At 41.9% G+C, this 13252-nt stretch overlaps 1 protein-coding gene across 9 annotated transcripts in view; it reads right to left on the bottom strand.

The window, feature by feature from the left end:
• The window catches only part of ABI1 (abl interactor 1), a 90339-nt gene that overhangs the window by 70466 nt on the left and 6621 nt on the right, over window positions 1-13252 (bottom strand). The gene's annotated exons all lie outside the window — the stretch shown is intronic.

The following is a 13252-nucleotide window of genomic DNA, read 5'->3' as shown; positions in this document are numbered from 1 at the left end:
AATAGCCACCTGTCCACAGAGTTTGTCATTCAGCCAGATTCTGAGGACTTCCCCAGACTGCTCGATAAACAGTCCGCTTTCTGATGGAGTGGAGAACAGGCTTTCAAGTGGAAAGGGAGAAGTATGGATGAAGAGAGGAAAGTGGACATAGGTGCAACTTTCCTCCAAAGAGCAGGTATAAGAAAAAAGGTCCTCCTCAGTTGGCGACAGGTGAATGAGGAAAAGGGGCTGGGGGGTGGCTGGAGAGGAGAAATGTTTTTAAAAGGCTGCATTTATGGTTTTATTTCAGAGACCTCAATGCACTATACCTTCCAACAATCGAGCATACTTTCTGTGCACTGAAATTAGGCAGGATCTTCAAGTACCTTTTTCTGATTAGCAGGGAGAGCTGCTGAAAAATACATCTTCAAATTGGGGCAGCAAAAGAAAGGGGTACTCAGGAGGGAGAAGCTGAAACTATTTCTTTCTTAGTAGTATGTCAGAAGCATGAAGATTATTTCAGAGAGATAGGGAGATAATAAGAAGGCCTGAGGAGGGCCTAGGTCTATGCTGAAATGATCTACTTCTCCCTGCCTTCCAAAAAACAAACAAAACAAAAAGACCACAACAGTTTTTCTCCCTGGTGTCCCGCTCACCTTTCCAAAAGTTCCAACTTCTCCTCCTCCTTATGTTGGATCCCCTAATGACAAGAAATGGGGAATGACAACTCATTCTGGTATCTACACTTTAGCTAAAATTCAAGAAGGAATTTAGATGGGGCTCTGGGTAGTAGATGCTTACCTGGGTTAAATGTAACAAAATCTGGGGTCCTGCCAAACCTCAAATTTTTCCAAAAGGTCAGCTCTGCCATGCCAGCAGGGAAACAAGGCTAAGAATATACACTTCAACAACCTTTACTTTTTCTTCAGTGCAGCGATCGTGTCTATCAACTCTTTTATATTTTCTCAAGCACTTAATTCAGTGTGCTGCATGCAGTAAACGCTCAATAAATACCACTGATTGATTCCTTTAATTGTTACTTTTGGTTTCAAGACCGCTAACCAAAGTATAGCTCCCTATACAAAACAGGTGCATTAATTTGTTCAGGATTCAAAAATCTGAACAAAATACTATGAATACATTACAACACAGAATATGATTCTAGCTCAAATACTAATGTAAATATGCATCAACAATAAAAGTTATATTAGTTTTTGTTTACACACGTAAACATGGTACTTAATTTTCAAAGTTTTCATCTTTCACATTTTATTTAAGATACAGGTCCTGTTCTAACAAGTATGTTAAATAGAGGCCATTAACCAATGCTAAATTGAAATGGGCTATTATGGCTCCACTCAAGTTCGTTAAAATACTTCAAAGCAAGGGGAAGGAAAGTGCTTTAACCAAGGCTAGCTTTACAAGCGCCCCTAGGTAATACTGACATTAAAATTCAATAGCCAGGATTCTATCTACCAACTCTACAGTATTGTACTCTCCCAAGTGCTTAATACAATCCTCTGCACACAGTAAGCACTCAAATACCATTGATATGTAACAGCAAGAGTAAAAGAGGGCTAAAAGAAAAGCTTTATGATGGGATGGCTCTAACTAATCATGGATCTTTCACCTATGAATGTATTCAACCTTTCCAGTAACCTAATGACATTTTCTGGTAGCATAACTTTGTGGTAACAAATTCCACTTATTACAAATGCCTGACTAAAGTTGAGGTTCCCTTGTATTTGGTTTTTGAACCCACTAGTTTAAGCTTTACTTCAGGATTAGGCAGCAGGAGAGCAGCAAGAAAGATAATCTCCCCTCTCCCTTTATGCTTGTTCTTTTTTTGTTTGACCTCCATGTCCCTCCATTTGTTTAGCCCAGGGAAAGGAGTGGGTGTGGAAGGCTTTGGGAGGGGATGTGTGGTTCCCTTGCCCAAAGCCTCCTGGCTAACATGGAACAGAGTATGACATGTGTGCTGTCTCCGCATATCTTAAATTCCTTTTTCAAATTCCCAATCGTCACGATCCTGGATTCTCCATTCCCACTCCCTTTTGTTTGCTAGTATTTTGAACCCTGGAAGTGATAAACTCACCTCACTCAACAAGAGTAAATAATAATCATTATGGTATCTGTTAAGCCCTTATTATGTGCCAAGCACTGTTCTAAGCACTGGGGTAGATACAAGGTAATGAGGTCGTCCCACATGGAGCTCACAATCTTAATCCCCATTTTACAGATGAGGTAAGTGAGGCACAGAGCAGTTAAGTGGTTTGCCCAAGGGCCCACAGCAGACAAGTGGCGGATCTGGGATTAGAACCCACATCCTCTGACTCCCAAGCTTGTGCTCTTTCCACTAAGCCACGCTGCTTCTTGCAAAAACTGAATGAGCTGTGAACAAAATGAAATACGGCAACAGGAGGGCAGGGGGGTTTTGTTCCTGGTGTGGTGCAGTGTGGGTTTTTAGTGGACATAAACATTTCTCCTCTCCCTCTCTCCCCCTACAGCCCCTTTTCCTCACTCACCTACCTCCAACCAAGGTGGCCTTTTTTCTTATTCCTGATCTTCGGAGGGAGGTTGCACGTGACCCAGAAAAGGGGGTTTCTGCATCTGGTGTGGTGCAGTGTGGGTTTTTAGTTTTATCCACCATGACCATGCTTCTTTACTATTTTACAAATGTCACTATTCACACTGTACCCCCTCTGATCAGGGAACGGCAACACAATGGTAATTTCTACCCAGAAAGTATTGGCTTCACTTGTAGCACATGGACTAGCCAGGTATGGAGCTGAAACATAGCACTGGGTAACTTTACACTGGACAAACCGATGAAAACTGCATCATGGTGTTGGAACTGGATGCACCTTGCTTTGGTGATGCCCAGGGAATAGATACACATCTGAATTTCAAAAAAGGGTTTAAGCCAAAACAGATATCAAAAACCTACTGACCTAATTCTGATACCATCAATCAGTGGTATGTATTGGGCACTTTCTGTGTGCAGAGCACTTGTACGAAGCACTTGGAAGGGGAGTTTGAGGAACTTTTAGACTATGCGGGGAGACGGACAATGAAATATAATACAGCTGCACAGGCACATAGGTGCTGTGGAGCTGGGGAAGGAGTGAAAATCAAAGTGCTTATGGGGAACCGACCCAAGTACATAGGTGATAGAAGGGAGAGCTGAGACAGGGAAGTAAGGGTTAGCTGGGGAAGGCCTCTTGGAGGAGATTTTATTTTTAGTAAGCCTTTGAAGATGGGTCTGTTGGACAGTTCTAATATTAATGCTGTTATCTAAAAATCTACACTGAATTGAAAGGTAAGCTTACATTATTATAAGATGGGGTAGGTACAAACAGATTTATGATTTTGTCTAAATTGATCAACTGACCCAACTGGATTATTCATCACAGTAGCATGGTAGTTGACGAGGCTTATGAGGTTATGCTTGCAATCAGTTTGGTCCACTCCACAATGTACTGTGGTTTTCTTTACTCTGCGCTCTTTCAGGATTGCAGGACGGGGTAAAATCCTAGGGATAGTTCTAAACATCTATCTTTATTTACACAAAACCCAGTCTAGCCTTCTTAGCCATTTAGGAGCTGTTTAGACTATCACGGTAGAGTTCCAAATGTGTCACAGATTTTTACTATGCCGGATTTTAGTTCCAATAACAAGACCAAGGGTAAGAGCACTGGAACAGAGTAATGAGTTCAATACAAATTTCAACAATCTAATACCAGCGTGGCTCAGTGGAAAGAGCACGGGTTTTGGAGTCAGGGCTCATGAGTTCGAATCCCAGCTCTGCCACTTGTCGGCTGTGTGACTGTGGGCAAGTCACTTAACTTCTCTGTGCCTCAGTTCCCTCATCTGTAAAATGGGGATTAAGACTGTGAGCCCCACGTGGGACAACCTGATTCCCCTATGTCTACCCCAGCGCTTGGAACAGTGCTTGGCACATAGTAAGCGCTTAACAAATACCAACATTTAGAGAAGCAGTGTGGCTCAGTGGAAAAAGCACGGGCTTTGGAGTCAGAGGTCATGAGTTCAAATCCCAGCTCTGCCACTTGTCAGCTGTGTGACTGTGGGCAAGTCACTTCACTTCTCTGTGCCTCAGTTACCTCATCTGTAAAATGGGGATTAAGACTGTGAGCCCCACGTGGGACAACCAGATTCCCCTATGTCTACCCCAGCGCTTAGAACAGTGCTCTGCACATAGTAAGCGCTTAACAAATACCAACATTATTAATACCCCAACCTTTAAAGCTGACCCTAGTACTTCAACAAGAAAACCATCTTCAGCTTCAGGAGAATAAAGGGATATGAGGAAAGGGGAAGAACTACCAAAAAGTAATGCTTTCTTTTCCTCATATCCCTAACTGGGGAGATGCCTATTATTAGGAACACTGCAAATAGGAGGCAAAATGATAGAATGCTTGGGGACAATATGGAAAGTATTCATCTGGAAATTGCTTGCCAGTTGTTCTGGACCTTTCTGGTGCTGGGTTTCCCTTTTCTGTGGCTAGGTTTGGCACTTAATAATAATGTTGGTATTTGTTAAGCGCTTACTATGTGCAGAGCACTGTTCTAAGCGCTGGGGTAGTTACAGGGTAATCAGGTTGTCCCACATGAGGCTCACAGTCTTCATCCCCATTTTACAGATGAGGTAACTGAGGCACAGAGAAGTTACTACAGTCACACAGCTGCCAAGTGGCAGAGCCAGGATTCGAGCCCATGACCTCTGACTCGCAAGCCCGAGTTCTTTCCACTGAGCCACGCTGTTTCTCTGCACTGGGCTGAGGATATCTCCATAACTCCCTTCTCGGCATACTTGCTGCTACTAGATTACAACCTTCATGTATGGGTAGTCACAGCATGTCTTATGAAATACAGAAGTATCAGGTGGAATGGTGCTTGCTGGAATACTTACTCACAGCCACTCTGTTGGGAAGTAACCCAATTCTTAGCTTGATGAAACAGGTTACCACAAAATTAACTTCACCAAATGCATGGAACAGAGTGATCTCTAATCTACAATGCCCATCATTTTCCTCAAATGTAAAATGGGGATATGTATTACCTATTTTCCCGGGGTGGTAAATAATTTTAAAACTAAATGCTTTATAAATAATAAGCAAAGGCACATAAAGCAATTAGCATCTTTACAAAGTGACTCCTACATCCAGCTACAAACTCACATCCTCAACTCACACAATCAAGAAGGGTTCCCCAAGATACTGTTGACTTTGCTAGGAAACTAGTTTAGCAATAAAGCACTTCATTTACATACTTCTAGGCAGGGGTGGTAGTTACATTCCTCTCACCAGCACCATTAATTAACTGGCTTGAGAAAAGCAGAGTTTTGCAGCTACCCAAAAATCCAAGCTCTACTAGCAAAAACACAGGTTGCAGAGAAGCTTATGGCAAAACTGTAGCTCTTGAGCCACAGGCATCAGGGTTCCCCAAGCCCTGGGCCAGCTGTCCTATGGATGTGGCTCTGGCTGACCAACTGCAGCTCTCAAATGGATAGCCATTTTCACAACACTTTCAGTGAGAAAGACAAGGGAAGCAGGCCCCTCAAAATCCAAGCTCTACTAGCAAAAACACAGGTTGCAAAAAGTTTCTGGTAAAATTGTAGCTTTTGAACCACAGGCATCATGGCTCCCCAAGCCCTGGGCCAGGTGTCCGATGGGTGTGGTTCTTGAGCTGCCCATTGCAGCTTTCAAATAGATAGCTATTTTAGGAACAGTTTCAGCCAGAGAAACAAAGGAAGTAGGCACCTCAGGCTGGTTTCTTCTGGGTGTGCTGTCTGGTCCTGAGCCTCTTCCATTTTCAATCACAGCTCTGGGGATTTCACACCTACATTCTAGGAATACTACTTTGGGGGCCAAAAGGTGAGCAAACCCATCTCTCTGTTGCCACGGGCTAGAGGGCAAGGGAAGATGTGTTCTCACCCCAAGAAATATAATTCCAACTTTGGAAGACAACTCTCTGCAGCTCCAACCTTTAGAAGTCTGGTAATTGGTTTCCTCAGCCCCATCAATGAATCTGGCTTTTGTCTTGCCTATTAGAGACCACTAGTTATTGTCAAAACGAACAAAGGAGTCTAAAGTAAAACAATTTAGATTAATTCAGAAGTCTTTGTTCCAGGGAGATTGGGGGCTAAAGAACATTTTTTAGTCCAGTGTGGTGGTTTAAAATCCAATGTGGGGCAAAAATCGTCATCCAAAAGCAGTTCCGTATCATTAACAATTTCATTTTTAGTACCATCAAGCAAGAGTCCTCATCAGGAATACTCCCACAGTGGCAATCGGACAGATAGGATATGGACATGAATCAATCTGATTGTCCATCCATCCTTAAACACCCTCCACAGTGCCTCAAATTGCTGCCCAAATTAGGGGAGAATGCTTTGCCAGGCAGATTAGCAGTCTCATTGGTCTAGGTTGAATAATTTTTGGTATACTTTGGTCCTGCCATTGAACTTTCCTCTTTAGGGTGGGATCACAAATTATTGAAAATGGAAGTAGGAACAGTTAAAGAGAAAAGAAAGCAGGCAAATTTGGTGGCAAACATTTTATTTTTTTTTTTATTTCACACCTGACCTGGAAGTTGTCTTAAGACATTTCATTTTAGTTTCATGAGTGTAAGCTTTCCTCGGCACCCATCAATTCTCCCTCCCCATCCATATATCCCTCCACATCCCCACCACTCTCCGCACCTCCAAAGCCTTATTAAAAAAATAATAACGGCTCCTCCAAGAGCCTTTCCAAATTAAGCCCTCTTTTCCCTTACTCCCTCTCCTTTCTGCATTACCTATGAACTTCATTCTGTACTCCTTTTGGCACTTGATATCTACCCCATCCTCAGCCCTACAACACTTCTGTACATATCCATAATTGATTATTTATATTAATATCTGTCTACTCTTCTAGTCAGTAAGCTGTCTGTGGGCAGGGACCAGGTCTACCAACACTGTTTTATTGAATATTCCCAAGTCTTAGTACAGTTCTCTGCACATTGTAAGCACTCAATAAATACAACTATTTGGCAGGGTGAATGACAATTTTCCACAAACTGGGAAGTGAAACACTAAGTATCAGCTGCAATTTCAGACAAATCCCCATTTCTACATTTGATGGAGCACTTTAGTGGTGCTGCAAAGCCATACAAGCATCATGTTCTTCTCCCTTTTCCTGCCTATCCTCCACGAGACGAGCCTTTGCTCAAGCACACTCTTCCGCCCACTTCTTCACCAATTAAGTGGGTTATGAAAAAGTCATAGCCAGAGATCTGTCAGCAGCCAACTGTTCGCTGAGTGGGAAGACTGAAGGCGTGGAAGCCAGGACTCGCTTTCACAGCTCCAAGCAGCTCCTGTAGCCAATGGTGTGGTAACAAGGAAGGAAAAAAAGTTCTGCATTCCAGGCTCTGTCCTTCTACCTCTCCTTTAGTATTCCTACCTTTTCAATACTTCCCTTTTTCTTCACCTAGAATCCAGATGTCCCACTCCCGGTCCCCCATCTCAAATAATTCTGGTATCCCTTCCAGAATCCAAGTTGATCAATAGTCCTCATCTCCTTTTCTTCTGCTCAGATCTGGCCCTACCACCACTTGCCTCTGTTACTGCCACTCAGTCCAGCAATATTCCCATCTTTCCTTGGATCTTTCTTTAGACCAGATTCACCATCCACTTTAAAAAAAAAAAATGGCAAAGTAGAAGTTACTAAAATGTCAGCTGAAATTTGCCAAAATTACAATGCCCTTGACCAGCAATCCTTCATTTGGTCACAGGAAGAGCTGTCAAAGCATTTTGCATAAGTGATCAATTTAAAAATATGGCAGTTACTCAAATCCCAATCATTTAAACTCAGTTGCTCCATACAGACCCCTAATTTAGAAGATTCATTTAGATGAAAGCATTCCCATGGGTTGATTGCTCAGCATTAAAGAACTTGGCCTGGAATTATACAATCCCAATGTACATTCACCCATAACGAAAAACTACTAGTTTAGATTGTTCACTTCCCCCCAAAGAAAGTGACATGCTATTCCTCTTGGCAAAATTTAAGAGAAAGGTTCACAGACCAGAAAATGATTATCTTCCCTCTACGACAATGTACTGTGCTCAAAGAAAATAAGTGCTTACTGTGGAAAGATGAGTGAAGGGGAAGTCATTGGAGTTGGGACTCTCACCTATTCTTGGAGGGGGCCAAGAGGGTATTCTGGGCCTACAGTTAGGCAAGGGACAAGGTTCTGCATTCTGAATTGCATCAACAAGCAAAGGAAGCATGGGGCAAATCTGTTTGAGGGTAAAAGAGAAATAGAAGGGAACAATGGAAAGTGAGCAAGTTTCAAGAGACTTGGCAAAAGGCTATGAAACAAAGATCTGGGCTCCAATCTACAGTGCAACGGGAAGCCGGTCTCAAATTCTCAGCAAGGGAGGAGGGTGGCACTGTCAAAGTGAATGGTGAAGGTGACAGTTTGAGCCAGGGCACTGTTGACCAAAAATTGATCAGGTGATGCAATAGTTGATGGATGACCAGAAGTTTAAATGGTGGCTTTAGGGATGTACAAAGGTGCAGATATGGTTGTGTGAAGAAAAAAGCAGCAGGATTTGGCAAGAGGCTGCGCCCCCACTTTTTCAATAGCTTCTTCCTTACAGGCTCCAACACTGCTTTTTTCAGTCAGTAAGAAAATTCATTAACTTTACCAAGATATACCAGCTTCTAAAGCATAAAATCTAGCAGTGTAGCTAAAATCTTCACATGTTCAACCATCAGATCAGACCTCACCCACAAACACATCCTCTTCCCTTTTGTTAAAAAAGTCCTTTGCAATAAAACAGATCTTCTCATTTATACTTTTAGATGAGAAGCAGTACCCAGTTGTGATGCCAATCAATTTACCCCATTCCTTTCATAACTACTCTACAGGGAAAAGCTGGGCAGTGGCATAGACATTTCCGTACCACAGATTGCAATAAAGCAAGAGCTGAAACAGCACAGTAAAAAAAGAGCATCACTTCATTAGTTCTCTCACAGCTCAGCAAACAGCAACCAAATTATATTAAAAATTTAATTTTTCAGCTTAATGGCAAATAAGAATTGAGCAACAAGAGAATAAAACCCTCCTTACCCACAACTAACTGAACAACAGGGTCCTGAGCTAAATAACCCTGAAGGGAAATGGATTAATCCCCCTCCTCTTCCTTTGGCTAGTTCATCAAACACTGACTCCAGCAGAAAAGAGAGACACGGGGAAGAGGGCTAAGTGGAAAAACAAGCACTTCCTTGCACTTTTCCCAGTTTCTTTGATGATGTTTAAAATAAACAAACAACAACAAAGCAACAACAACAAAAAAACACTAACCCACAGGGACAAGCTTCAAGAAGGAAAAAGGCAGTTGGTTTGAATAAATGACCATCAATTGACTTTGGAAACTACATTGCTCTAGCACGAACCAACCAAGGTGCTAAGTCAGTGCCTGAAAAATCCTCCACCTATGGTAGGGGTTCATTCCACTTCATCCCCCTAAACCAATGTCATTTCTGTCTCCTCTCTTTTGGCACCAAAATAATTTGCACGGCCCTTCCTTCTTTCTTCCTCAGCCAAGCCCCTTTACTGTACCAAAGTAGCAGGAGCAGAGCAGGAGCTTGTGCCGTGTCCCAGTAAAGTGAAAACAGAGAAGCAGCAGGGGCAGCAGAATGGCAGCCATTAACCCACTTACTTCACTCTTTGCGGGACCCTGCAATTGTATTTACTGAGCACTTCCTATGGGCAGAGCACAGTACTAAGTGCTGGGGAGAGTACAAGACCACAGAATTAGCAGACACGTTCCATGCCCAATCTCTCATATAACCTCCTAAACTTCAAAATGATCAGGCAGAATAACAGATCTGAAGCAGTATTCAATCAATCAATCAAGCAGTTGGCAAGAAAATTGCAGCAATGCCCCCCCTGGTAGTAGCTCAAATTAAAAAATGTAGTTTTCCATATCACTCAATGGTACTTGGAGTGCTTACTGTGTGCAGAGCTCTGTACTAAGCGCTTGAGAGAGTATAATACAGCAGGGTTGGTAGACAAGTTACCTGCTCACAAGCTTACAAATGCCAATGGGGCCTTGAAAAGAGCCCAGAGATTAAGCCACCCTCTTTCCACTTTCAAATGATTTAATCTGGAAGCTAGTTTTCTGCATGAAACACTTACACAACACAGGTCTCACAAACAGTATTATAGACATATCTAAACAATTAACATACATGCTAAGTTTACAGATTTGATGTGCATACAAAATAAATTTAAAATGCCAATAAAGAGTACACAAGGGGCTTCTGCTTGTGTTCAGAATTCAGCGCTATGCGTACACACTCAGCAATATTATTTAAAAGGCAGACGCCCATTACCTCAAAAGAGTCACTGAGTGAATACTACACCAATAATTCATGTCACAGACATCTACTTCATGATACAAAATCGAGTCATTCTAGTTTAACCCATCCTCTCCTGTGCCTGCATGATTTTTTTTTGTTATACCAAATGGTTAGCATTTGCTTTGATGTTTCCTCAGTCTCTTTTAATCCCTTTTATGCAAACATTCATGCGTTCCAAAAAGTGAAATTAAAGTAGCATTTGTGATCAGGTATTTTTTCAAGAATTCCTTTTATTACATTGGCAATGCTGTTCTCAAATAAGACACTTTCAAGAAAATGGCACTGGGAAGCAGCATGGCCTAGTGGAAAGAGCACAGACCTAGGAGTCAAAGGACCTGGGTTCTAATTCCAGATCCACCTGCTATGTGACCATGGGGAAGTAACTTAACTTTTTTGTGCCTCGTTTCAACATCTGTACAATGGGGAGTCAATACCTGTTCTACTTCGTACTAAGGCTGTGAGTCCCATAAAGGATAGGCACTGTGTCCAACTTGATTGTCTTGTATCTACCCCAGTGCTTAGTATAATGCTTGGGACCAAGTAGGCACTTAACAAGAACCATAAAAAACAGCTCAGATGTATTGAATAAAAATGATACCAAAGTCACCAAGTTGAACAACATAGTTCAAACACTGTTGCTGCCTTTGAGGATACTGCCTACAACAGGCAAAGCATTCTCTAAAAAATTTACTCTGAGTCAAATTCAGAAGTCTAAGAAGTATTTTTCATTCCATGATGCTTTTTGGGCAATCAAGAAGAAACCCCCCAATTTCCTCCAAAAGAATGACAAGCAAAGGTTCTAAAAAGAGTTTTTGTCGCCTTTACTTGGGGCCAGTGAACCAAGTATGAGGACACTTTCTTTATACCCTGTTGAAGTTACCAACAAAAACTAGTGATCTAAAACATTGAGGCAAATTATTTAAAAGGTTAATTTAAGCAATTCAAAAAGTACACTTCCTCAAAACTTCATTAAAATTGTGCAGCTGCTTTTCAAAGGTTACAGAATCATTTCTAATCCACTCTCCACAGTAAGGGTTGGCTTTAGGTAAAAGAATATAAGGTTTATCACTTGCGCATCTCTCAGGCTATTTGGTTATATCAGGTTATGACAAAAAATTTTAGCTCATTTAATTACTAAATGTTCTTATAATGATGTAGCAGAGACATTTTTCAGCCATCTAAACAAACAAGGCTATGGAATACATATTTTAATAATGAGAGTTAGGTTATCCTTGCAGTCCTTTATAGAAAGACACTAATCTGCTTACTGCTATCAAATGAAATAGCTCAAAATGTCAACAATCCTCAATAAAGACCAAGGTTCCTCTCTCATCTATTCTTCTCTACCATACAGATATTAACAGTGAACAACTGGCTTGAGTTTAGCTATAAAAACCCTGCAATAAGTCTTTGAACTAATATATATCTACTGGAGATTAACTTCAATTTTTCTGATTTAAAGTCTTTAAGTCCATGTTACTTGTAAATGTTGTCAGAGCAAGATTTCTCATTCTCACCCAAATATAACTTGTTTAATTAGCACATCAGATTCATAACTAATTTTTGCTCTTTAGGCCACTCATTACAATAGCAAAAAAAATTACTAGTTTCTTCTCTTAAAAAGTGGCATGATCCACAGGAAAACTGGCTCCAAAAACTACAATTGCATATAAAAAATCATAATCCTAAAAATGTGGGCAGGGAATGTTTCTTCCAACTCTGTTGTAAGCTATATATTATAAATGATTTATATTAATGTCTGTCTCCCCCTCTAGATTGTAAGCTCGATGTGGGCAGGGAATGTATCTACCAACTCGGTTGTACTGTACTCTCCCAAGCGCTTAGTACAGTGCTCTGCACATAGTAAGCATTCAATAAATACTGCTGATTGATTGTTGTACTGTACTCTCCCAAGCACTTAATTCAGTGCTCTGCACACAGTAAGCACTCGATAAACATCGTTGTAGATAGATATTTGTTTCTGCAGTGATTGCAGAAACAACTTAAATCTCCTCACTAATTTAATAGTACTCCTCTCTTCTATTAGACCAGCTCCTCTCTCCTAAAACAAAGCAAAAGCTTTTCATTCATTCATTCAATAGTATTTATTGAGTGCTTACTATGTGCAGAGCACTGTACTAAGCACTTGGGATGAACAAGTCGGCAACAGATAGAGACAGTCCCTGCTGTTTGACGGGCTTACGGTCTAATGGGGGGAGATGGACAGACAAGAACAATGGCAATAAATAGAGTTGAGGGGAAGAACATCTCGTAAAAACAATGGCAACTAAACAGAATCAAGGTGATGTACAATTCATTAACAAAATAAATAGGGTAATGAAAATATATACAGTTGAGCGGACAAGTACAGTGCTGTGGGGATGGGAAGGGAAAGGTGGAGGAGCAGAGGGAAAAGGGAGAAAAAGAGGGTTTAGCTGCGGAGAGGTAAAGGGGGGGTGGCAGAGGGAGTAGAGGGAGAAGAGGAGCTCAGTCTGGGAAAGCCTCTCGGAGGAGGTGAGCTTTAAGTAGGGTTTTGAAGAGAAAAAGAGAATCAGTTTGGCAGAGGTGAGGAGGGAGGGCGTTACGGGACCGCGGGAGGACGTGGCCCAGGGGTCGACGGCGGGATGGGCGAGACCGAGGGACGGTGAGGAGGTGGGCGGCAGAGGAGCGGAGCGTGCGGGGTGGGTGGTAGAAAGAGAGAAGGGAGGAGAGGTAGGAAGGGGCAAGGTGATGGAGAGCCTTGAAGCCTAGAGTGAGGAGTTTTTGTTTGGAGCGGAGGTTGATAGGCAACCACCGGAGTTGTTTAAGAAGGGGAGTGACATGCTCAGATCGTTTCTGCAGGA

The sequence above is a fragment of the Ornithorhynchus anatinus genome, chromosome 13 (assembly GCF_004115215.2).
Source record: "Ornithorhynchus anatinus isolate Pmale09 chromosome 13, mOrnAna1.pri.v4, whole genome shotgun sequence".
In the NCBI taxonomy this organism is placed as follows: Eukaryota; Metazoa; Chordata; class Mammalia; order Monotremata; family Ornithorhynchidae; genus Ornithorhynchus; species Ornithorhynchus anatinus.
Note: the sequence above shows the minus strand (reverse complement) of the source record. Positions and strands in the feature narration are given on the sequence as shown.